Consider the following 25,499-nt stretch of genomic DNA (forward strand, 5'->3'; position numbering starts at 1 on the left):
AGTACAGGAAGGTGGTGTGTGTGTGTCATTGAGAGAGTACAGGAAGTTGGTGTGTGTGTGTGTTATTGAGAGAGTACAGGAAGGTGGTGTGTGTGTGTGTGTCATTGAGAGAGAACAGGAAGGTGGTGTGTGTGCGTGTCATTGAGAGAGTACAGGAAGTTGGTGTGTGTGTGTGTTATTGAGAGAGTACAGGAAGGTGGTGTGTGTGTGTGTGTGTGTCATTGAGAGAGAACAGGAAGGTGGAGTGTGTGTGTGTCATTGAGAGAGAACAGGAAGGTGGCGTGTGTGTGTGTGTGTGTGTCATTGAGAGAGTACAGGAAGGTAGTGTGTGTGTGTGTTCGTGTCATTGAGAGAGTACAGGAAGGTGGTATGTGTGTGTGTCATTGAGAGAGAACAGGAAGGTGGCGTGTGTGTGTCATTGAGAGAGTACAGGAAGGTAGTGTGTGTGTGTGTGTTCGTGTCATTGAGAGAGTACAGGAAGGTGGTGTGTGTGTGTCATTGAGAGTGAACAGGAAGGTGGTGTGTGTGTGTCATTGAGAGTGAACAGGAAGGTGTGTGTGTGTCATTGAGAGAGAACAGGAAGGTGGCGTGTGTGTGTGTGTGTGTCATTGAGAGAGAACAGGAAAGTGGCGTGTGTGTGTGTGTCATTGAGAGAGTACAGGAAGGTGGTGTGTGTGTGTGTGTGTGTGTGTGTGTGTCATTGAGAGAGTACAGGAAGGTGGTGTGTGTGTGTGTGTGTGTCATTGAGAGAGAACAGGAAGGTGGTGTGTGTGTGTGTCTTTGAGAGAGTACAGGAAGGTGGCGTGTTTGTGTGTGTCATTGAGAGAGTACAGGAAGTTGGTGTGTGTGTGTGTTATTGAGAGAGTACAGGAAGGTGGTGTGTGTGTGTGTGTGTCATTGAGAGAGAACAGGAAGGTAGTGTGTGTCATTGAGAGACTACAGGAAGGTGGTGTGTGTGCGTGTCATTGAGAGAGTACAGGAAGGTGGCGTGTTTGTGTGTCATTGAGAGAGTACAGGAAGTTGGTGTGTGTGTGTGTTATTGAGAGAGTACAGGAAGGTGGTGTGTGTGTGTGTGTGTGTCATTGAGAGAGAACAGGAAGGTGGCGTGTGTGTGTGTGTGTGTCATTGAGAGAGAACAGGAAGGTGGAGTGTGTGTGTGTCATTGAGAGAGAACAGGAAGTTGGCGTGTGTGTATGTGTGTGTCATTGAGAGAGTACAGTAAGGTAGTGTGTGTGTGTGTTCGTGTCATTGAGAGAGTACAGGAAGGTGGTGTGTGTGTGTCATTGAGAGAGAACAGGAAGGTGGCGTGTGTGTGTGTGTCATTGAGAGAGTACAGGAAGGTGCCGTGTGTGTGTGTCATTGAGAGAGAACAGGAAGGTGGTGTGTGTGTGTGACAATGAGAGAGAACAGGAAGGTGGCGTGTGTGTGTGTGTCATTGAGAGAGAACAGGAAGGTGGCGTGTGTGTGTGTCATTGAGAGAGAAAAGGATGGTGGCATGTGTGTGTGTGTCATTGAGAGAGAACAGGAAGGTGGCGTGTGTGTGCGTGTCATTGAGAGAGTACAGGAAGGTGGTGTGTTTGTGTGTCATTGAGAGAGTACAGGAAGTTGGTGTGTGTGTGTGTTATTGAGAGAGTACAGGAAGGTGGTGTGTGTGTGTGTGTGTGTCATTGAGAGAGAACAGGAAGGTGGCGTGTGTGTGTGTGTGTGTCATTGAGAGATAACAGGAAGGTGGAGTGTGTGTGTGTCATTGAGAGAGAACAGGAAGTTGGCGTGTGTGTATGTGTGTGTCATTGAGAGAGTACAGTAAGGTAGTGTGTGTGTGTGTTCGTGTCATTGAGAGAGTACAGGAAGGTGGTGTGTGTGTGTCATTGAGAGAGAACAGGAAGGTGGCGTGTGTGTGTGTGTCATTGAGAGAGTACAGGAAGGTGCCGTGTGTGTGTGTCATTGAGAGAGAACAGGAAGGTGGTGTGTGTGTGTGACAATGAGAGAGAACAGGAAGGTGGCGTGTGTGTGTGTGTCATTGAGAGAGAACAGGAAGGTGGCGTGTGTGTGTGTCATTGAGAGAGAAAAGGATGGTGGCATGTGTGTGTGTGTCATTGAGAGAGAACAGGAAGGTGGCGTGTGTGTGTGTGTCATTGAGAGAGTACAGGGAGGTGGCGTGTGTGTGTGTGTCATTGAGAGAGAACAGGAAGGTGGCGTGTGTGTGTGTGTGTGTCATTGACAGAGAACAGGAAGGTGAGGTGTGTGTGTGGCATTGAGAGAGTACAGGAAGGTGGTGGTGTGTGTGTGTGTCATTGAGAGAGTACAGGAAGGTGAGGTGTGTGTGTGGCATTGAGAGAGTACAGGAAGGTGGTGGTGTGTGTGTGTGTTGTATTGAGAGAGTACAGGAAGGTGGTGTGTGTGTGTGTGTGTGTGTCATTGAGAGTACAGGAAGGAGGTGTGTGTGTGTCATTGAGACAGTACAGGAAGGTGGTGTGTGTGTGTGTGTCATTGAGAGAGTACAGGAAGGTGAGGTGTGTGTGTGGCATTGAGAGAGTACAGGAAGGTGGTGGTGTGTGGGTGTGTCATTGAGAGAGTACAGGAAGGTGGTGTGTGTGTGTCATTGAGAGTACAGGAAGGAGGTGTGTGTGTGTCATTGAGACAGTACAGGAAGGAGGTGTGTGTGTGTCATTGAGAGAGTACAGGAAGGTGGTGTGTGTGTGTGTCATTGAGAGTACAGGAAGGAGGTGTGTGTGTGTCATTGAGACAGTACAGGAAGGAGGTGTGTGTGTGTGTGTGTGTGTGTGTGTGTGTGTGTGTGTGTGTGTGTGTGTGTGTGTGTGTGTGTGTGTGTGTGTGTGTGTGTGTGTGTGTTATTGAGACAGTACAGGAAGGAGGTGTGTGTGTGTCAGAGAGAGTACAGGAAGGGTGTGTGTGTGTGTGTGTGTGTGTCATTGAGAGAGTACAAGAAGGTGGTGTGTGTGTGTGTGTCATTGAGAGAGTACAGGAAGGTGGTGTGTGTGTGTGTGTGTGTGTCATTGAGAGAGAACAGGAAGGTGGCGTGTGTGTGTGTGTGTGTGTGTGTGTGTCATTGAGAGTGTACAAGAAGGTGGGGTGTGTGTGTGTGTGTGTGTGTGTGTGTGTGTGTGTGTGTGTGATTCAGAGAGTACAGGAAGATGCCGTGTGTGTGTGTGTGATTCAGAGAGTACAGGAAGATGCCGTGTGTGTGTGTGTCATTGAGAGGGTACAGGAAGGTGGTGTGTGTCATTGAGAGTACAGGAAGGTGGTGTGTGTGTGTCATTGAGAGAGTACAGGAAGGTGGCGTGTGTGTGTGTGTCATTGAGAGAGTACAGGAAGGTGGCGTATGTGTGTGTGTGTGTGTGTGTATGTGTGTGTGTGTGTGTCATTGAGAGAGTACAGGAAGGTGGCGTGTGTGTGTGTGTGTGTGTCATTGAGAGAGTACAGGAAGGTGGTGTGTGTGTGTGTGTCATTGAGAGAGTACAGGAAGGTGGTGTGTGTGTGTGTGTGTGTGTCATTGAGAGAGTACAGGAAGGTGGTGTGTGTGTGTCATTGAGAGAGTACAGGAAGTTGGTGTGTGTGTGTGTTATTGAGAGAGTACAGGAAGGTGGTGTGTGTGTGTGTGTCATTGAGAGAGAACAGGAAGGTGGTGTGTGTGCGTGTCATTGAGAGAGTACAGGAAGTTGGTGTGTGTGTGTGTTATTGAGAGAGTACAGGAAGGTGGTGTGTGTGTGTGTGTGTGTGTGTCATTGAGAGAGAACAGGAAGGTGGAGTGTGTGTGTGTCATTGAGAGAGAACAGGAAGGTGGCGTGTGTGTGTGTGTGTGTCATTGAGAGAGTACAGGAAGGTAGTGTGTGTGTGTGTTCGTGTCATTGAGAGAGTACAGGAAGGTGGTATGTGTGTGTGTCATTGAGAGAGAACAGGAAGGTGGCGTGTGTGTGTCATTGAGAGAGTACAGGAAGGTAGTGTGTGTGTGTGTGTTCGTGTCATTGAGAGAGTACAGGAAGGTGGTGTGTGTGTGTCATTGAGAGTGAACAGGAAGGTGGTGTGTGTGTGTCATTGAGAGTGAACAGGAAGGTGTGTGTGTGTCATTGAGAGAGAACAGGAAGGTGGCGTGTGTGTGTGTGTGTGTCATTGAGAGAGAACAGGAAAGTGGCGTGTGTGTGTGTGTCTGTGTGTCATTGACAGAGAACAGGAAGGTGGCGTGTGTGTCATTGAGAGAGTACAGGAAGGTGGTGTGTGTGTGTGTGTGTGTCATTGAGAGAGTACAGGAAGGTAGTGTGTGTGTGTGTTCGTGTCATTGAGAGAGAACAGGAAGGTGGTGTGTGTGTGTGTGTCATTGAGAGAACAGGAAGGTGATGTGTGTGTGTGTGTCATTGAGAGAGTACAGGAAGATGCCATGTGTGTGTGTGTGTCAGAGAGAGTACAGGAAGGGTGTGTGTGTGTGTGTGTGTCATTGAGAGTACAAGAAGGTGGTGTGTGTGTGTGTGTCATTGAGAGAGTACAGGAAGGTGGTGTGTGTGTGTGTGTGTTTGTCATTGAGAGAGAACAGGAAGGTGGCGTGTGTGTGTGTGTGTGTGATTGAGAGAGAACAGGAAGGTGGCGTGTGTGTGTGTGTGTGTGTGTGTGTGTGTGTGTGTGTCATTGAGAGTGTACAAGAAGGTGGTGTGTGTGTGTGTGTGTGTGTCATTGAGAGAGAACAGGAAGGTGGCGTGTGTGTGTGTATGTGTGTGTGTGTGTGTGTGTGTGTGTCATTGAGAGTGTACAAGAAGGTGGTGTGTGTGTGTGTGTGTGTGTGTGTGTGTGTGTGTGTGTGTGTGTGTGTGTGTGTGTGTGTGTGTGATTCAGAGAGTACAGGAAGATGCCGTGTGTGTGTGTGTGATTCAGAGAGTACAGGAAGATGCCGTGTGTGTGTGTGTCATTGAGAGGGTACAGGAAGGTGGTGTGTGTCATTGAGAGTACAGGAAGGTGGTGTGTGTGTGTCATTGAGAGAGTACAGGAAGGTGGCGTGTGTGTGTGTGTCATTGAGAGAGTACAGGAAGGTGGCGTATGTGTGTGTGTGTGTGTGTGTATGTGTGTGTGTGTGTGTCATTGAGAGAGTACAGGAAGGTGGCGTGTGTGTGTGTGTGTGTGTCATTGAGAGAGTACAGGAAGGTGGTGTGTGTGTGTGTGTCATTGAGAGAGTACAGGAAGGTGGTGTGTGTGTGTCATTGAGAGAGTACAGGAAGTTGGTGTGTGTGTGTGTTATTGAGAGAGTACAGGAAGGTGGTGTGTGTGTGTGTGTCATTGAGAGAGAACAGGAAGGTGGTGTGTGTGCGTGTCATTGAGAGAGTACAGGAAGTTGGTGTGTGTGTGTGTTATTGAGAGAGTACAGGAAGGTGGTGTGTGTGTGTGTGTGTGTCATTGAGAGAGAACAGGAAGGTGGAGTGTGTGTGTGTCATTGAGAGAGAACAGGAAGGTGGCGTGTGTGTGTGTGTGTGTCATTGAGAGAGTACAGGAAGGTAGTGTGTGTGTGTGTTCGTGTCATTGAGAGAGTACAGGAAGGTGGTATGTGTGTGTGTCATTGAGAGAGAACAGGAAGGTGGCGTGTGTGTGTCATTGAGAGAGTACAGGAAGGTAGTGTGTGTGTGTGTGTTCGTGTCATTGAGAGAGTACAGGAAGGTGGTGTGTGTGTGTCATTGAGAGTGAACAGGAAGGTGGTGTGTGTGTGTCATTGAGAGTGAACAGGAAGGTGTGTGTGTGTCATTGAGAGAGAACAGGAAGGTGGCGTGTGTGTGTGTGTGTGTCATTGAGAGAGAACAGGAAAGTGGCGTGTGTGTGTGTGTGTGTGTGTCATTGACAGAGAACAGGAAGGTGGCGTGTGTGTCATTGAGAGAGTACAGGAAGGTGGTGTGTGTGTGTGTGTGTGTCATTGAGAGAGTACAGGAAGGTAGTGTGTGTGTGTGTTCGTGTCATTGAGAGAGAACAGGAAGGTGGTGTGTGTGTGTGTGTCATTGAGAGAACAGGAAGGTGATGTGTGTGTGTGTGTCATTGAGAGAGTACAGGAAGGTGGTGTGTGTGTGTGTGATTCAGAGAGTACAGGAAGATGCCGTGTGTGTGTGTGTGTCAGAGAGAGTACAGGAAGGGTGTGTGTGTGTGTGTGTGTCATTGAGAGAGTACAAGAAGGTGGTGTGTGTGTGTGTGTCATTGAGAGAGTACAGGAAGGTGGTGTGTGTGTGTGTGTGTGTGTCATTGAGAGAGAACAGGAAGGTGGCGTGTGTGTGTGTGTGTGTGTGTGTGTGTGTGTGTGTGTGTGTCATTGAGAGTGTACAAGAAGGTGGTGTGTGTGTGTGTGTGTGTGTGTGTGTGTGTGTGTGTGTGTGTGTGTGTGTGTGTGTGTGTGTGTGATTCAGAGAGTACAGGAAGATGCCGTGTGTGTGTGTGTGATTCAGAGAGTACAGGAAGATGCCGTGTGTGTGTGTGTCATTGAGAGGGTACAGGAAGGTGGTGTGTGTCATTGAGAGTACAGGAAGGTGGTGTGTGTGTGTCATTGAGAGAGTACAGGAAGGTGGCGTGTGTGTGTGTGTCATTGAGAGAGTACAGGAAGGTGGCGTATGTGTGTGTGTGTGTGTGTGTATGTGTGTGTGTGTGTGTCATTGAGAGAGTACAGGAAGGTGGCGTGTGTGTGTGTGTGTGTGTCATTGAGAGAGTACAGGAAGGTGGTGTGTGTGTGTGTGTCATTGAGAGAGTACAGGAAGGTGGTGTGTGTGTGTGTGTGTGTGTCATTGAGAGAGTACAGGAAGGTGGTGTGTGTGTGTCATTGAGAGAGTACAGGAATTTGGTGTGTGTGTGTGTTATTGAGAGAGTACAGGAAGGTGGTGTGTGTGTGTGTGTCATTGAGAGAGAACAGGAACGTGGTGTGTGTGCGTGTCATTGAGAGAGTACAGGAAGTTGGTGTGTGTGTGTGTTATTGAGAGAGTACAGGAAGGTGGTGTGTGTGTGTGTGTGTGTGTGTCATTGAGAGAGAACAGGAAGGTGGAGTGTGTGTGTGTCATTGAGAGAGAACAGGAAGGTGGCGTGTGTGTGTGTGTGTGTCATTGAGAGAGTACAGGAAGGTAGTGTGTGTGTGTGTTCGTGTCATTGAGAGAGTACAGGAAGGTGGTATGTGTGTGTGTCATTGAGAGAGAACAGGAAGGTGGCGTGTGTGTGTCATTGAGAGAGTACAGGAAGGTAGTGTGTGTGTGTGTGTTCGTGTCATTGAGAGAGTACAGGAAGGTGGTGTGTGTGTGTCATTGAGAGTGAACAGGAAGGTGGTGTGTGTGTGTCATTGAGAGTGAACAGGAAGGTGTGTGTGTGTCATTGAGAGAGAACAGGAAGGTGGCGTGTGTGTGTGTGTGTGTCATTGAGAGAGAACAGGAAAGTGGCGTGTGTGTGTGTGTGTGTGTGTGTCATTGAAAGAGAACAGGAAGGTGGCGTGTGTGTGTGTGTCATTGAGAGAGTACAGGAAGGTGGTGTGTGTGTGTGTGTGTGTCATTGAGAGAGTACAGGAAGGTAGTGTGTGTGTGTGTTCGTGTCATTGAGAGAGTACAGGAAGGTGGTGTGTGTGTGTGTCATTGAGAGAGTACAGGAAGGTGGCGTGTGTGTGTGTCATTGAGAGAGAACCGGAAGGTGGCGTGTGTGTGTGTCATTGAGAGAGAACCGGAACGTGCCGTGTGTGTGTGTCATTGAGAGAGAACCGGAAGGTGGCATGTGTGTGTGCCATTGAGAGAGAACATGAAGGTGGTGTGTGTGTGTCATTGAGAGAGTACAGGAAGGTGGTGTGTGTGTGTGTGTGTCATTGAGAGAGAACAGGAAGGTGGTGTGTGTGTGTCTCATTGAGAGAGTACAGGAAGGTGGTGTGTGTGTGTGTCATTGAGAGAGTACAGGAAGGTGGCGTGTTTGTGTGTGTCATTGAGAGAGTACAGGAAGTTGGTGTGTGTGTGTGTTATTGAGAGAGTACAGGAAGGTGGTGTGTGTGTGTGTGTGTGTCATTGAGAGAGAACAGGAAGGTGGCGTGTGTGTCATTGAGAGACTACAGGAAGGTGGTGTGTGTGCGTGTCATTGAGAGAGTACAGGAAGGTGGCGTGTTTGTGTGTGTCATTGAGAGAGTACAGGAAGTTGGTGTGTGTGTGTGTTATTGAGAGAGTACAGGAAGGTGGTGTGTGTGTGTGTGTGTCATTGAGAGAGAACAGGAAGGTGGCGTGTGTGTGTGTCATTGAGAGACTACAGGAAGGTGGTGTGTGTGCGTGTCATTGAGAGAGTACAGGAAGTTGGTGTGTGTGTGTGTTATTGAGAGAGTACAGGAAGGTGGCGTGTGTGTGTGTGTGTGTCATTGAGAGAGTACAGGAAGGTGGTATGTGTGTGTGTCATTGAGAGAGAACAGGAAGGTGGCGTTTGTGTGTCATTGAGAGAGTAGAGGAAGGTAGTGTGTGTGTGTGTGTGTTCGTGTCATTGAGAGAGTACAGGAAGGTGGTGTGTGTGTGTCATTGAGAGTGAACAGGAAGGTGGTGTGTGTGTGTGTCATTGAGAGAGAACAGGAAGGTGGCGTGTGTGTGTGTGTGTCATTGAGAGAGAACAGGAAAGTGGCGTGTGTGTGTGTGTGTGTGTGTCATTGACAGAGAACAGGAAGGTGGCGTGTGTGTGTGTGTCATTGAGAGAGTACAGGAAGGTGGTGTGTGTGTGTGTGTGTCATTGAGATTGAACAGGAAGGTGGCGTGTGTGTCATTGAGAGACTACAGGAAGGTGGTGTGTGTGCGTGTCATTGAGAGAGTACAGGAAGGTGGCGTGTTTGTGTGTCATTGAGAGAGTACAGGAAGTTGGTGTGTGTGTGTGTTATTGAGAGAGTACAGGAAGGTGGTGTGTGTGTGTGTGTGTGTCATTGAGAGAGAACAGGAAGGTGGCGTGTGTGTGTGTGTGTGTCATTGAGAGAGAACAGGAAGGTGGAGTGTGTGTGTGTCATTGAGAGAGAACAGGAAGTTGGCGTGTGTGTATGTGTGTGTCATTGAGAGAGTACAGGAAGGTAGTGTGTGTGTGTGTTCGTGTCATTGAGAGAGTACAGGAAGGTGGTGTGTGTGTGTCATTGAGAGAGAACAGGAAGGTGGCGTGTGTGTGTGTGTCATTGAGAGAGTACAGGAAGGTGCCGTGTGTGTGTGTCATTGAGAGAGAACAGGAAGGTGGTGTGTGTGTGTGACAATGAGAGAGAACAGGAAGGTGGCGTGTGTGTGTGTGTCATTGAGAGAGAACAGGAAGGTGGCGTGTGTGTGTGTCATTGAGAGAGAAAAGGATGGTGGCATGTGTGTGTGTGTCATTGAGAGAGAACAGGAAGGTGGCGTGTGTGTGTGTGTGTGTCATTGAGAGAGTACAGGGAGGTGGCGTGTGTGTGTGTGTCATTGAGAGAGAACAGGAAGGTGGCGTGTGTGTGTGTGTCATTGACAGAGAACAGGAAGGTGAGGTGTGTGTGTGGCATTGAGAGAGAACAGGAAGGTGGCGTGTGTGTGTGTGTGTGTGTGTCATTGACAGAGAACAGGAAGGTGAGGTGTGTGTGTGGCATTGAGAGAGTACAGGAAGGTGGTGGTGTGTGTGTGTGTCATTGAGAGAGTACAGGAAGGTGAGGTGTGTGTGTGGCATTGAGAGAGTACAGGAAGGTGGTGGTGTGTGTGTGTGTGTCATTGAGAGAGTACAGGAAGGTGGTGTGTGTGTGTGTGTGTGTGTGTGTCATTGAGAGTACAGGAAGGAGGTGTGTGTGTCATTGAGACAGTACAGGAAGGTGGTGTGTGTGTGTGTGTCATTGAGAGAGTACAGGAAGGTGAGGTGTGTGTGTGGCATTGAGAGAGTACAGAAAGGTGGTGGTGTGTGGGTGTGTCATTGAGAGAGTACAGGAAGGTGGTGTGTGTGTGTCATTGAGAGTACAGGAAGGAGGTGTGTGTGTGTCATTGAGACAGTACAGGAAGGAGGTGTGTGTGTGTGTGTCATTGAGAGAGTACAGGAAGGTGGTGTGTGTGTGTGTGTCATTGAGAGTACAGGAAGGAGGTGTGTGTGTGTGTGTGTGTGTGTGTGTGTGTGTGTGTGTGTGTGTGTCATTGAGAGAGAACAGGAAGGTGGTGTGTGTGTGTGTCATTGAGAGAACAGGAAGGTGATGTGTGTGTGTGTGTCATTGAGAGAGTACAGGAAGGTGGTGTGTGTGTGTGTGATTCAGAGAGTACAGGAAGATGCCGTGTGTGTGTGTGTGTCAGAGAGAGTACAGGAAGGGTGTGTGTGTGTGTGTGTGTGTCATTGAGAGAGTACAAGAAGGTGGTGTGTGTGTGTGTGTGTGTGTCATTGAGAGAGTACAGGAAGGTGGTGTGTGTGTGTGTGTGTGTGTGTCATTGAGAGAGAACAGGAAGGTGGCGTGTGTGTGTGTGTGTGTGTGTGTGTGTGTGTGTGTGTGTCATTGAGAGTGTACAAGAAGGTGGTGTGTGTGTGTGTGTGTGTGTGTGTGTGTGTGTGTGATTCAGAGAGTACAGGAAGATGCTGTGTGTGTGTGTGTGTGATTCAGAGAGTACAGGAAGATGCCGTGTGTGTGTGTGTCATTGAGAGGGTACAGGAAGGTGGTGTGTGTCATTGAGAGTACAGGAAGGTGGTGTGTGTGTGTCATAGAGAGAGTACAGGAAGGTGGCGTGTGTGTGTGTGTCATTGAGAGAGTACAGGAAGGTGGCGTATGTGTGTGTGTGTGTGTGTATGTGTGTGTGTGTGTGTCATTGAGAGAGTACAGGAAGGTGGCGTGTGTGTGTGTGTGTGTCATTGAGAGAGTACAGGAAGGTGGTGTGTGTGTGTGTGTCATTGAGAGAGTACAGGAAGGTGGTGTGTGTGTGTGTGTGTGTGTCATTGAGAGAGTACAGGAAGGTGGTGTGTGTGTGTCATTGAGAGAGTACAGGAAGTTGGTGTGTGTGTGTGTTATTGAGAGAGTACAGGAAGGTGGTGTGTGTGTGTGTGTGTGTCATTGAGAGAGAACAGGAAGGTGGCGTGTGTGTGTCATTGAGAGACTACAGGAACGTGGTGTGTGTGCGTGTCATTGAGAGAGTACAGGAAGTTGGTGTGTGTGTGTGTTATTGAGAGAGTACAGGAAGGTGGTGTGTGTGTGTGTGTGTGTCATTGAGAGAGAACAGGAAGGTGGAGTGTGTGTGTGTCATTGAGAGAGAACAGGAAGGTGGCGTGTGTGTGTGTGTGTGTCATTGAGAGAGTACAGGAAGGTAGTGTGTGTGTGTGTTCGTGTCATTGAGAGAGTACAGGAAGGTGGTATGTGTGTGTGTCATTGAGAGAGAACAGGAAGGTGGCGTGTGTGTGTCATTGAGAGAGTACAGGAAGGTAGTGTGTGTGTGTGTGTTCGTGTCATTGAGAGAGTACAGGAAGGTGGTGTGTGTGTGTCATTGAGAGTGAACAGGAAGGTGTGTGTGTGTGTCATTGAGAGAGAACAGGAAGGTGGCGTGTGTGTGTCATTGAGAGAGTACAGGAAGGTAGTGTGTGTGTGTGTTCGTGTCATTGAGAGAGTACAGGAAGGTGGTGTGTGTGTGTCATTGAGAGAGAACAGGAAGGTGGCGTGTGTGTGTGTGTCATTGAGAGAGTACAGGAAGGTGCCGTGTGTGTGTGTCATTGAGAGAGAACAGGAAGGTGGCGTGTGTGTGTGTGTGTCATTGAGAGAGAACAGGAAAGTGGCGTGTGTGTGTGTGTGTGTGTCATTGACAGAGAACAGGAAGGTGGCGTGTGTGTGTGTGTCATTGAGAGAGTACAGGAAGGTGGTGTGTGTGTGTGTGTGTGTGTGTCATTGAGAGAGTACAGGAAGGTAGTGTGTGTGTGTGTGTGTGTTCGTGTCATTGAGAGAGTACAGGAAGGTGGTATGTGTGTGTGTGTCATTGAGAGAGAACAGGAAGGTGGCGTGTGTGTGTCATTGAGAGAGTACAGGAAGGTAGTGTGTGTGTGTGTTCGTGTCATTGAGAGAGTACAGGAAGGTGGTGTGTGTGTGTGTCATTGAGAGAGTACAGGAAGGTGGCGTGTGTGTGTGTCATTGAGAGAGAACCGGAAGGTGGCGTGTGTGTGTGTCATTGAGAGAGAACCGGAAGGTGCCGTGTGTGTGTGTCATTGAGAGAAAACCGGAAGGTGGCATGTGTGTGTGCCATTGAGAGAGAACATGAAGGTGGTGTGTGTGTGTCATTGAGAGAGTACAGGAAGGTGGTGTGTGTGTGTGTGTGTCATTGAGAGAGAACAGGAAGGTGGTGTGTGTGTGTGTCATTGAGAGAGTACAGGAAGGTGGCGTGTTTGTGTGTGTCATTGAGAGAGTACAGGAAGTTGGTGTGTGTGTGTGTTATTGAGAGAGTACAGGAAGGTGGTGTGTGTGTGTGTGTGTCATTGAGAGAGAACAGGAAGGTGGCGTGTGTGTCATTGAGAGACTACAGGAAGGTGGTGTGTGTGCGTGTCATTGAGAGAGTACAGGAAGGTGGCGTGTTTGTGTGTGTCATTGAGAGAGTACAGGAAGTTGGTGTGTGTGTGTGTTATTGAGAGAGTACAGGAAGGTGGTGTGTGTGTGTGTGTGTGTGTCATTGAGAGAGAACAGGAAGGTGGCGTGTGTGTGTGTGTGTGTCATTGAGAGAGAACAGGAAGGTGGAGTGTGTGTGTGTCATTGAGAGAGAACAGGAAGTTGGCGTGTGTGTGTGTGTGTGTCATTGAGAGAGTACAGGAAGGTAGTGTGTGTGTGTGTTCGTGTCATTGAGAGAGTACAGGAAGGTGGTGTGTGTGTGTCATTGAGAGAGAACAGGAAGGTGGCGTGTGTGTGTGTGTGTGTCATTGAGAGAGAACAGGAAGGTGGAGTGTGTGTGTGTCATTGAGAGAGAACAGGAAGTTGGCGTGTGTGTGTGTGTGTGTCATTGAGAGAGTACAGGAAGGTAGTGTGTGTGTGTGTTCGTGTCATTGAGAGAGTACAGGAAGGTGGTATATGTGTGTGTCATTGAGAGAGAACAGGAAGGTGGCGTGTGTGTCATTGAGAGACTACAGGAAGGTGGTGTGTGTGCGTGTCATTGAGAGAGTACAGGAAGGTGGCGTGTTTGTGTGTGTCATTGAGAGAGTACAGGAAGTTGGTGTGTGTGTGTGTTATTGAGAGAGTACAGGAAGGTGGTGTGTGTGTGTGTGTGTCATTGAGAGAGAACAGGAAGGTGGCGTGTGTGTGTGTCATTGAGAGACTACAGGAAGGTGGTGTGTGTGCGTGTCATTGAGAGAGTACAGGAAGTTGGTGTGTGTGTGTGTTATTGAGAGAGTACAGGAAGGTGGCGTGTGTGTGTGTGTGTGTCATTGAGAGAGTACAGGAAGGTGGTATGTGTGTGTGTCATTGAGAGAGAACAGGAAGGTGGCGTTTGTGTGTCATTGAGAGAGTAGAGGAAGGTAGTGTGTGTGTGTGTGTGTTCGTGTCATTGAGAGAGTACAGGAAGGTGGTGTGTGTGTGTCATTGAGAGTGAACAGGAAGGTGGTGTGTGTGTGTGTCATTGAGAGAGAACAGGAAGGTGGCGTGTGTGTGTGTGTGTCATTGAGAGAGAACAGGAAAGTGGCGTGTGTGTGTGTGTGTGTGTGTCATTGACAGAGAACAGGAAGGTGGCGTGTGTGTGTGTGTCATTGAGAGAGTACAGGAAGGTGGTGTGTGTGTGTGTGTGTCATTGAGAGAGAACAGGAAGGTGGCGTGTGTGTCATTGAGAGACTACAGGAAGGTGGTGTGTGTGCGTGTCATTGAGAGAGTACAGGAAGGTGGCGTGTTTGTGTGTCATTGAGAGAGTACAGGAAGTTGGTGTGTGTGTGTGTTATTGAGAGAGTACAGGAAGGTGGTGTGTGTGTGTGTGTGTGTCATTGAGAGAGAACAGGAAGGTGGCGTGTGTGTGTGTGTGTGTCATTGAGAGAGAACAGGAAGGTGGAGTGTGTGTGTGTCATTGAGAGAGAACAGGAAGTTGGCGTGTGTGTATGTGTGTGTCATTGAGAGAGTACAGGAAGGTAGTGTGTGTGTGTGTTCGTGTCATTGAGAGAGTACAGGAAGGTGGTGTGTGTGTGTCATTGAGAGAGAACAGGAAGGTGGCGTGTGTGTGTGTGTCATTGAGAGAGTACAGGAAGGTGCCGTGTGTGTGTGTCATTGAGAGAGAACAGGAAGGTGGTGTGTGTGTGTGACAATGAGAGAGAACAGGAAGGTGGCGTGTGTGTGTGTGTCATTGAGAGAGAACAGGAAGGTGGCGTGTGTGTGTGTCATTGAGAGAGAAAAGGATGGTGGCATGTGTGTGTGTGTCATTGAGAGAGAACAGGAAGGTGGCGTGTGTGTGTGTGTGTGTCATTGAGAGAGTACAGGGAGGTGGCGTGTGTGTGTGTGTCATTGAGAGAGAACAGGAAGGTGGCGTGTGTGTGTGTGTGTGTGTGTGTCATTGACAGAGAACAGGAAGGTGAGGTGTGTGTGTGGCATTGAGAGAGAACAGGAAGGTGGCGTGTGTGTGTGTGTGTGTGTGTGTCATTGACAGAGAACAGGAAGGTGAGGTGTGTGTGTGGCATTGAGAGAGTACAGGAAGGTGGTGGTGTGTGTGTGTGTCATTGAGAGAGTACAGGAAGGTGAGGTGTGTGTGTGGCATTGAGAGAGTACAGGAAGGTGGTGGTGTGTGTGTGTGTGTCATTGAGAGAGTACAGGAAGGTGGTGTGTGTGTGTGTGTGTGTGTCATTGAGAGTACAGGAAGGAGGTGTGTGTGTCATTGAGACAGTACAGGAAGGTGGTGTGTGTGTGTGTGTCATTGAGAGAGTACAGGAAGGTGAGGTGTGTGTGTGGCATTGAGAGAGTACAGAAAGGTGGTGGTGTGTGGGTGTGTCATTGAGAGAGTACAGGAAGGTGGTGTGTGTGTGTCATTGAGAGTACAGGAAGGAGGTGTGTGTGTGTCATTGAGACAGTACAGGAAGGAGGTGTGTGTGTGTGTGTCATTGAGAGAGTACAGGAAGGTGGTGTGTGTGTGTGTGTCATTGAGAGTACAGGAAGGAGGTGTGTGTGTGTGTGTGTGTGTGTGTGTGTGTGTGTGTGTGTGTGTGTGTCATTGAGAGAGAACAGGAAGGTGGTGTGTGTGTGTGTCATTGAGAGAACAGGAAGGTGATGTGTGTGTGTGTGTCATTGAGAGAGTACAGGAAGGTGGTGTGTGTGTGTGTGATTCAGAGAGTACAGGAAGATGCCGTGTGTGTGTGTGTGTCAGAGAGAGTACAGGAAGGGTGTGTGTGTGTGTGTGTGTGTCATTGAGAGAGTACAAGAAGGTGGTGTGTGTGTGTGTGTGTGTGTGTGTCATTGAGAGAGTACAGGAAGGTGGTGTGTGTGTGTGTGTGTGTGTGTCATTGAGAGAGAACAGGAAGGTGGCGTGTGTGTGTGTGTGTGTGTGTGTGTGTCATTGAGAGTGTACAAGAAGGTGGTGTGTGTGTGTGTGTGTGTGTGTGTGTGTGTGTGTGTGTGTGTGATTCAGAGAGTACAGGAAGATGCTGTGTGTGTGTGTGTGTGATTCAGAGAGTACAGGAAGATGCCGTGTGTGTGTGTGTCATTGAGAGGGTACAGGAAGGTGGTGTGTGTGTGTCATAGAGAGAGTACAGGAAGGTGGCGTGTGTGTGTGTGTCATTGAGAGAGTACAGGAAGGTGGCGTATGTGTGTGTGTGTGTGTGTATGTGTGTGTGTGTGTGTCATTGAGAGAGTACAGGAAGGTGGCGTGTGTGTGTGTGTGTGTCATTGAGAGAGTACAGGAAGGTGGTGTGTGTGTGTGTGTCATTGAGAGAGTACAGGAAGGTGGTGTGTGTGTGTGTGTGTGTGTCATTGAGAGAGTACAGGAAGTTGGTGTGTGTGTGTGTTATTGAGAGAGTACAGGAAGGTGGTGTGTGTGTGTGTGTGTGTGTCATTGAGAGAGAACAGGAAGGTGGCGTGTGTGTGTGTCATTGAGAGACTACAGGAACGTGGTGTGTGTGCGTGTCATTGAGAGAGTACAGGAAGTTGGTGTGTGTGTGTGTTATTGAGAGAGTACAGGAAGGTGGTGTGTGTGTGTGTGTGTGTCATTGAGAGAGAACAGGAAGGTGGAGTGTGTGTGTGTCATTGAGAGAGAACAGGAAGGTGGCGTGTGTGTGTGTGTGTGTCATTGAGAGAGTACAGGAAGGTAGTGTGTGTGTGTGTGTTCGTGTCATTGAGAGAGTACAGGAAGGTGGTATGTGTGTGTGTCATTGAGAGAGAACAGGAAGGTGGCGTGTGTGTGTCATTGAGAGAGTACAGGAAGGTAGTGTGTGTGTGTGTGTTCGTGTCATTGAGAGAGTACAGGAAGGTGGTGTGTGTGTGTCATTGAGAGTGAACAGGAAGGTGTGTGTGTGTGTCATTGAGAGAGAACAGGAAGGTGGCGTGTGTGTGTCATTGAGAGAGTACAGGAAGGTAGTGTGTGTGTGTGTTCGTGTCATTGAGAGAGTACAGGAAGGTGGTGTGTGTGTGTCATTGAGAGAGAACAGGAAGGTGGCGTGTGTGTGTGTGTCATTGAGAGAGTACAGGAAGGTGCCGTGTGTGTGTGTCATTGAGAGAGAACAGGAAGGTGGCGTGTGTGTGTGTGTGTCATTGAGAGAGAACAGGAAAGTGGCGTGTGTGTGTGTGTGTGTGTCATTGACAGAGAACAGGAAGGTGGCGTGTGTGTGTGTGTCATTGAGAGAGTACAGGAAGGTGGTGTGTGTGTGTGTGTGTGTGTCATTGAGAGAGTACAGGAAGGTAGTGTGTGTGTGTGTGTGTGTTCGTGTCATTGAGAGAGTACAGGAAGGTGGTATGTGTGTGTGTGTCATTGAGAGAGAACAGGAAGGTGGCGTGTGTGTGTCATTGAGAGAGTACAGGAAGGTAGTGTGTGTGTGTGTTCGTGTCATTGAGAGAGTACAGGAAGGTGGTGTGTGTGTGTGTCATTGAGAGAGTACAGGAAGGTGGCGTGTGTGTGTGTCATTGAGAGAGAACCGGAAGGTGGCGTGTGTGTGTGTCATTGAGAGAGAACCGGAAGGTGCCGTGTGTGTGTGTCATTGAGAGAAAACCGGAAGGTGGCATGTGTGTGTGCCATTGAGAGAGAACATGAAGGTGGTGTGTGTGTGTCATTGAGAGAGTACAGGAAGGTGGTGTGTGTGTGTGTCATTGAGAGAGAACAGGAAGGTGGTGTGTGTGTGTGTCATTGAGAGAGTACAGGAAGGTGGCGTGTTTGTGTGTGTCATTGAGAGAGTACAGGAAGTTGGTGTGTGTGTGTGTTATTGAGAGAGTACAGGAAGGTGGTGTGTGTGTGTGTGTGTCATTGAGAGAGAACAGGAAGGTGGCGTGTGTGTCATTGAGAGACTACAGGAAGGTGGTGTGTGTGCGTGTCATTGAGAGAGTACAGGAAGGTGGCGTGTTTGTGTGTGTCATTGAGAGAGTACAGGAAGTTGGTGTGTGTGTGTGTTATTGAGAGAGTACAGGAAGGTGGTGTGTGTGTGTGTGTGTGTGTCATTGAGAGAGAACAGGAAGGTGGCGTGTGTGTGTGTGTGTGTGTGTCATTGAGAGAGAACAGGAAGGTGGAGTGTGTGTGTGTCATTGAGAGAGAACAGGAAGTTGGCGTGTGTGTGTGTGTGTGTCATTGAGAGAGTACAGGAAGGTAGTGTGTGTGTGTGTTCGTGTCATTGAGAGAGTACAGGAAGGTGGTGTGTGTGTGTCATTGAGAGAGAACAGGAAGGTGGCGTGTGTGTGTGTGTGTGTCATTGAGAGAGAACAGGAAGGTGGAGTGTGTGTGTGTCATTGAGAGAGAACAGGAAGTTGGCGTGTGTGTGTGTGTGTGTCATTGAGAGAGTACAGGAAGGTAGTGTGTGTGTGTGTTCGTGTCATTGAGAGAGTACAGGAAGGTGGTATGTGTGTGTGTCATTGAGAGAGAACAGGAAGGTGGCGTGTGTGTGTCATTGAGAGAGTACAGGAAGGTAGTGTGTGTGTGTGTTCGTGTCATTGAGAGAGTACAGGAAGGTGGTGTGTGTGTGTCATTGAGAGTGAACAGGAAGGTGTGTGTGTCATTGAGAGAGAACAGGAAGGTGGCGTGTGTGTGTGTGTGTGTCATTGAGAGAGTACAGGAAGGTAGTGTGTGTGTGTGTTCGTGTCATTGAGAGAGTACAGGAAGGTGGTGTGTGTGTGTCATTGAGAGAGAACAGGAAGGTGGCGTGTGTGTGTGTGTCATTGAGAGAGTACAGGAAGGTGCCGTGTGTGTGTGTCATTGAGAGAGAACAGGAAGGTGGCGTGTGTGTGTGTGTGTCATTGAGAGAGAACAGGAAAGTGGCGTGTGTGTGTGTGTGTGTGTCATTGACAGAGAACAGGAAGGTGGCGTGTGTGTGTGTGTCATTGAGAGAGTACAGGAAGGTGGTGTGTGTGTGTGTGTGTGTGTGTCATTGAGAGAGTACAGGAAGGTAGTGTGTGTGTGTGTGTGTGTTCGTGTCATTGAGAGAGTACAGGAAGGTGGTATGTGTGTGTGTGTCATTGAGAGAGAACAGGAAGGTGGCGTGTGTGTGTCATTGAGAGAGTACAGGAAGGTAGTGTGTGTGTGTGTTCGTGTCATTGAGAGAGTACAGGAAGGTGGTGTGTGTGTGTGTCATTGAGAGAGTACAGGAAGGTGGCGTGTGTGTGTGTCATTGAGAGAGAACCGGAAGGTGGCGTGTGTGTGTGTCATTGAGAGAGAACCGGAAGGTGCCGGTGTGTGTGTCATTGAGAGAAAACCGGAAGGTGGCATGTGTGTGTGCCATTGAGAGAGAACATGAAGGTGGTGTGTGTGTGTCATTGAGAGAGTACAGGAAGGTGGTGTGTGTGTGTGTGTGTCATTGAGAGAGAACAGGAAGGTGGTGTGTGTGTGTGTCATTGAGAGAGTACAGGAAGGTGGCGTGTTTGTGTGTGTCATTGAGAGAGTACAGGAAGTTGGTGTGTGTGTGTGTTATTGAGAGAGTACAGGAAGGTGGTGTGTGTGTGTGTGTGTCATTGAGAGAGAACAGGAAGGTGGCGTGTGTGTCATTGAGAGACTACAGGAAGGTGGTGTGTGTGCGTGTCATTGAGAGAGTACAGGAAGGTGGCGTGTTTGTGTGTGTCATTGAGAGAGTACAGGAAGTTGGTGTGTGTGTGTGTTATTGAGAGAGTACAGGAAGGTGGTGTGTGTGTGTGTGTGTGTGTCATTGAGAGAGAACAGGAAGGTGGCGTGTGTGTGTGTGTGTGTGTCATTGAGAGAGAACAGGAAGGTGGAGTGTGTGTGTGTCATTGAGAGAGAACAGGAAGTTGGCGTGTGTGTGTGTGTGTGTCATTGAGAGAGTACAGGAAGGTAGTGTGTGTGTGTGTTCGTGTCATTGAGAGAGTACGGGAAGGTGGTGTGTGTGTGTCATTGAGAGAGAACAGGAAGGTGGCGTGTGTGTGTGTGTCATTGAGAGAGTACAGGAAGGTGCCGTGTGTGTGTGTCATTGAGAGAGAACAGGAAGGTGGTGTGTGTGTGTGACAATGAGAGAGAACAGGAAGGTGGCGTGTGTGTGTGTGTCATTGAGAGAGAACAGGAAGGTGGCGTGTGTGTGTGTCATTGAGAGAGAAAAGGATGGTGGCATGTGTGTGTGTGTCATTGAGAGAGAACAGGAAGGTGGCGTGTGTGTGTGTGTGTGTCATTGAGAGAGTACAGGGAGGTGGCATGTGTGTGTGTGTCATTGAGAGAGAACAGGAAGGTGGCGTGTGTGTGTGTGTGTGTGTCATTGAGAGAGTACAGGGAGGTGGCATGTGTGTGTGTGTCATTGAGAGAGAACAGGAAGGTGGCGTGTGTGTGTGTGTGTGTGTGTCATTGACAGAGAACAGGAAGGTGAGGTGTGTGTGTGGCATTGAGAGAGTACAGGAAGGTGGTGGTGTGTGTGTGTGTCATTGAGAGAGTACAGGAAGGTGAGGTGTGTGTGTGGCATTGAGAGAGTACAGGAAGGTGGTGGTGTGTGTGTGTGTGTCATTGAGAGAGTACAGGAAGGTTGTGTGTGTGTGTGTGTGTGTGTCATTGAGAGTACAGGAAGGAGGTGTGTGTGTGTCATTGAGACAGTACAGGAAGGTGGTGTGTGTGTGTGTGTCATTGAGAGAGTACAGGAAGGTGAGGTGTGTGTGTGGCATTGAGAGAGTACAGGAAGGTGGTGGTGTGTGGGTGTGTCATTGAGAGAGTACAGGAAGGTGGTGTGTGTGTCATTGAGAGTACAGGAAGGAGGTGTGTGTGTGTCATTGAGACAGTACAGGAAGGAGGTGTGTGTGTGTGTGTCATTGAGAGAGTACAGGAAGGTGGTGTGTGTGTGTGTGTGTCATTGAGAGTACAGGAAGGAGGTGTGTGTGTGTCATTGAGACAGTACAGGAAGGAGGTGTGTGTGTGTGTGTGTGTGTGTGTGTGTGTGTGTCATTGAGAGAGAACAGGAAGGTGGTGTGTGTGTGTGTGTCATTGAGAGAGTACAGGAAGGTGATGTGTGTGTGTGTGTGTGTGTGTGTCATTGAGAGAGTACAGGAAGGTGGTGTGTGTGTGTGTGTGATTCAGAGAGTACAGGAAGATGCCGTGTGTGTGTGTGTGTGTGTGTCAGAGAGAGTACAGGAAGGGTGTGTGTGTGTGTGTGTGTCATTGAGAGAGTACAAGAAGGTGGTGTGTGTGTGTGTGTGTGTCATTGAGAGAGTACAGGAAGGTGGTGTGTGTGTGTGTGTGTGTCATTGAGAGAGAACAGGAAGGTGGCGTGTGTGTGTGTGTGTGTGTGTGTGTGTGTGTGTGTGTGTGTGTGTGTGTGTGTGTGTGTGTGTCATTGAGAGTGTACAAGAAGGTGGTGTGTGTGTGTGATTCAGAGAGTACAGGAAGATGCCGTGTGTGTGTGTGTGATTCAGAGAGTACAGGAAGATGCCGTGTGTGTGTGTGTCATTGAGAGGGTACAGGAAGGTGGTGTGTGTCATTGAGAGAGTACAGGAAGGTGGTGTGTGTGTCATTGAGAGAGTACAGGAAGGTGGCGTGTGTGTGTGTGTCATTGAGAGAGTACAGGAAGGTGGCGTATGTGTGTGTGTGTGTGTGTGTGTGTGTGTGTGTGTGTGTGTGTGTGTGTATATGTGTGTGTCATTGAGAGAGTACAGGAAGGTGGCGTGTGTGTGTGTGTGTGTGTCATTGAGAGAGTACAGGAAGGTGGTGTGTGTGTGTCATTGAGAGACTACAGGAAGGTGGTGTGTGTGCGTGTCATTGAGAGAGTACAGGAAGGTGGCGTGTTTGTGTGTGTCATTGAGAGAGTACAGGAAGTTGGTGTGTGTGTGTGTTATTGAGAGAGTACAGGAAGGTGGTGTGTGTGTGTGTGTGTCATTGAGAGAGAACAGGAAGGTGGCGTGTGTGTGTGTGTGTCATTGAGAGAGTACAGGAAGGTAGTGTGTGTGTGTGTTCGTGTCATTGAGAGAGTACAGGAAGGTGGTATGTGTGTGTGTCATTGAGAGAGAACAGGAAGGTGGCGTGTGTGTGTCATTGAGAGAGTACAGGAAGGTAGTGTGTGTGTGTGTGTTCGTGTCATTGAGAGAGTACAGGAAGGTGGTGTGTGTGTGTCATTGAGAGTGAACAGGAAGGTGGTGTGTGTGTGTGTGTCATTGAGAGAGAACAGGAAGGTGGCGTGTGTGTGTGTGTGTGTCATTGAGAGAGAACAGGAAAGTGGCGTGTGTGTGTGTGTGTGTGTCATTGACAGAGAACAGGAAGGTGGCGTGTGTGTGTGTGTCATTGAGAGAGTACAGGAAGGTGGTATGTGTGTGTGTGTCATTGAGAGAGAACAGGAAGGTGGCGTGTGTGTGTCATTGAGAGAGTACAGGAAGGTAGTGTGTGTGTGTGTTCGTGTCATTGAGAGAGTACAGGAAGGTGGTGTGTGTGTGTGTCATTGAGAGAGTACAGGAAGGTGGCGTGTGTGTGTGTCATTGAGAGAGAACCGGAAGGTGGCGTGTGTGTGTGTCATTGAGAGAGAACCGGAAGGTGCCGTGTGTGTGTGTCATTGAGAGAGAACCGGAAGGTGGCATGTGTGTGTGCCATTGAGAGAGAACATGAAGGTGGTGTGTGTGTGTGTCATTGAGAGAGTACAGGAAGGTGGTGTGTGTGTGTGTGTGTCATTGAGAGAGTACAGGTAGGAGGGGTGTGTGTGTCATTGAGAGAGTACAGGAAGGTGGTGTGTGTGTGTGTGTGTGTGTGTGTGTGTGTGTGTGTGTGTGTGTGTGTGTGTGTGTGTGTGTGTGTGTGTGTGTGTGTGTGTGTGTGTGTGTGCGTGTGTGTGTGTGTGAGATTGAGAGAGTACAGGAAGTTGTTGTGTGTGTGTGTGTGTGTGTTATTGAGAGAGTACAGGAAGGAGGTGTGTGTGTGTCATTGAAAGAGTACAGGAAGGAGGTGTGGGTGTGTCATTGAGAGAGTACAGGAAGGTGGTGTGTGTGTGTGTCATTGAGAGAGTACAGGAAGGTGGTGTATGTGTGTGTCATTGAGAGAGTACAGGAAGGTGGTGTGTGCGTGTGTGTGTCATTGAGAGAGTACAGGAAGGTGGTGTGTGTGTTTGTGTCTGTGTGTCATTGAGAGAGTACAGGAAGATGGAGTGTGTATGTGTGTGTGTGCCATTGAGAGAGTATAGGAAGGTGGCGTGTGTGTGTGTGTCATTGAGAGAGTACAGGAAGGTGGCGTGTGTGTGTGTGTGTGTCATTGAGAGCGTACAGGAAGGTGGAGGGCTGGTTGACAGGGGTACAGTTGATGAGATATAATTATAGCTCAGCTTTACAGCGTGACAAACATCCCAGCCCTCAGCAATGACGATGGCCAAAACTCTCCTCTACACGCTCCTTCTCCCTCTCATACTAACTCTCAATGTAGTTTAATATTCCTGTCTTTTCCTAGTCACATCAAGTGAACACGTACTCTGTTACGGGCCACTTTCTTCTCTCTCTCTCTAACGCTTTGCCTGGTGCTCCAATTCCTAACCTCCCCCAAACCTTCTGCATCTGCCTCTACACCAGTGCCTCATTGAGTGTTTGGGTGTTTGTGTGTGTGTGCACATGTGTGTGTGTGTGTGTATGTGAGTGTAAGTGTGTCTGCCGTGTCTGTGTGCTCCACCATGTATGTGGGTAACTCCCTCTCTCTCTTGGCTGTAAACAGTGTTCCATTGAGATGGCAGTGATTAGAGTCCAGTGTACCCCCCTGCTCCTCCTCAGCAGCACCAGCACAGCCAGCCAACCATTCTTCAGTGATACACTCCCAGACCCAGACTTTAACCTCTTCCTCTCCTCCTCCTCCAGCCATTCTCTACCCTCCTCCAGGAGGAATGAGTTGCCCCAGACTGATGCCCTCCTCCCCACATTCCAGACCAGCGGAAGTTAACATTGCCCGTCTCCAGGGTCCTCCACTCTGACTATTATGATTAGAAATCAAGGGGAGAAAAACTCAGATACTTCAAGCACAAAACAGGATGTCTCAGACAGCTGATGTCCTGTTGGATGCCAGTGTGGCTGTGTGATGGCTGCTTTGCTACTTTTAATCATTGTGACTTGCTTCACTGATACGCCGAAGTCGTTTCAGAATGTGCTAATGTAGCGCTACATTGTTATCACACAGAGTCCCTCAATAAAAGCTACAGATGTCCCTCACCTGTATCAAAACATACATACCACATTTCTTACCACACATGACACATATCTTAGTGATCAGAGGAGGGTGACCATCATGGTTAGTAGGTAAGATACAGTAGGTTTAGTTCTGGAAGAAAACTAAGGCCTAGTACTTCAGTCAGGTCCAGAATTGTTTGCACCCTTTTTAAAGACGAGCAAAAAAAGACTATAAAATAAATAATACAAATACTGAGATATTGTATGCAGATTTTTTGAGGGAAGAATGATATTTTATACTAATACAATTGCTCAGAGAAAGAGAGGGGTCAAAATGATTGCTACCCCTGTTTTCAATTGCTTTCAATACCTCACCTTGCGAGGATACACTGAGGATGGCACTGAGTATTTTTCTAAAGTGTTTTATGAGTTCAGAGAACACATTGGGAGAGATCTTAGAGTCTAAGACTTAGACCATTCTTCCATAACACAATTTTACAGATCCTTGATATCCTTCCTCTACACTTATGGACTGCCCTCTTCAATTCAAACAGCAGGTTTTCAATGGGGTTCAAGTCCGGAGACTGAGATGCCCATGGCAAAATGTTGATTTTAGAAAATGTAACCATACCAGACCTATTTTAGCTACCAGTCACTTTCAGAATAGATGTATTAGTCACATTTAAAAGGAAAGACTGACCCATTTTGAATGTTATATTGTTTTAGGGTATCGCTGAGCGAAGTTCTATCGATTCCTGGGGTCATTTCATGTTTTCATGTGTATTTGATCTCTTGCCGTTCACACAGGCAGAAAGACCGCGGACATGACATGGCATTGTGACCAGCACTCTCACTACACTGGAAGTTAAGAGGAAAAGGACTTTAAGATTGCGAAAACATCAAACATACATGTCAGTTTTCAATACTGGGTGGCTAACTAGCTAACAAGCTAGGTAGCTATCCAGCCAACCCATAGAGAGATCAATGCATTGTGGGTTTTGTAGTCGACTTTGGATGCAACAGATTTCCAAAATGATTTTCACATTTCATGTTGCTACCAACCTTATTAAAACGACAAAAGTAAAGAAAGAAAAATCACAACAAATATTGTTATCACATATTAGTGTTATTTAACATGGTAAATTATAGGAATTTGTGGTTGTTGGAAGGATTTTTACCTTTAAGACTAGACTTGGTTTTGCTCAATCCTATATCTCAGATGTTTTATCTCCCTACGAGCCAGGACACAGCCTGAGATCCTCTGGCAGGGTGCTGTGGGCCATTCCAAAGTCTAGAGTAGATCAGGCTTGCAGATTCGGTCTCTCTTTTTAAATCACTGCTAAAGACACTTTTATAAAGACGGATGATTTTAATGTCGGATTTCAGGTAGCGATATTTTGTCAACAGTTGCCAAAGAGCTCTATTTTCATGTCATCCAAAAAAACGTAAACACCTGTAGTTTGCTAAACAGCATTGGCACTTGGATTGCAACCAGTGCTATGTTGAGATGAAATGAAAATAGAGCTCTTTGGCAACGCACACTAGTGGTGGGTTTTTGCATCTAATGAAAGATGCATATGAAGAAAAGAACCCCATAACTACTGTAAAATATGGTGGTGGATCTTTGATGTTATGAGGCTATTATTTTGTTTCCACTGGTCCTGGGGCTCTTGTTAAGGTCAATGGCATTATGAATTTGACCCAGTACCAGGACTGTGGTTTGAATTGAAGAGGGCGCAGACAAAGAATATCAAAGACCTGGAAGGATTATGTGTGGAGGAATGGTCTAAGATCCCTCCCAATGTGTTCTCCAAATATATATATATATATTTGTTTCAACGGCTCAGTGTCGTTATCCTCGCACGACGAGGTATTGAAA

At 48.2% G+C, this 25,499-nt stretch overlaps 1 protein-coding gene across 2 annotated transcripts in view; it reads right to left on the reverse strand.

Moving 5' to 3' along the window:
- LOC109878540 (KN motif and ankyrin repeat domain-containing protein 2-like) overlaps positions 1-25,499 on the reverse strand; it is a 52,875-nt gene that overhangs the window by 15,831 nt on the left and 11,545 nt on the right. The gene's annotated exons all lie outside the window — the stretch shown is intronic.

The sequence above is a fragment of the Oncorhynchus kisutch genome, linkage group LG6 (genome assembly GCF_002021735.2).
Source record: "Oncorhynchus kisutch isolate 150728-3 linkage group LG6, Okis_V2, whole genome shotgun sequence".
NCBI classification, from domain to species: domain Eukaryota; kingdom Metazoa; phylum Chordata; class Actinopteri; order Salmoniformes; family Salmonidae; genus Oncorhynchus; species Oncorhynchus kisutch.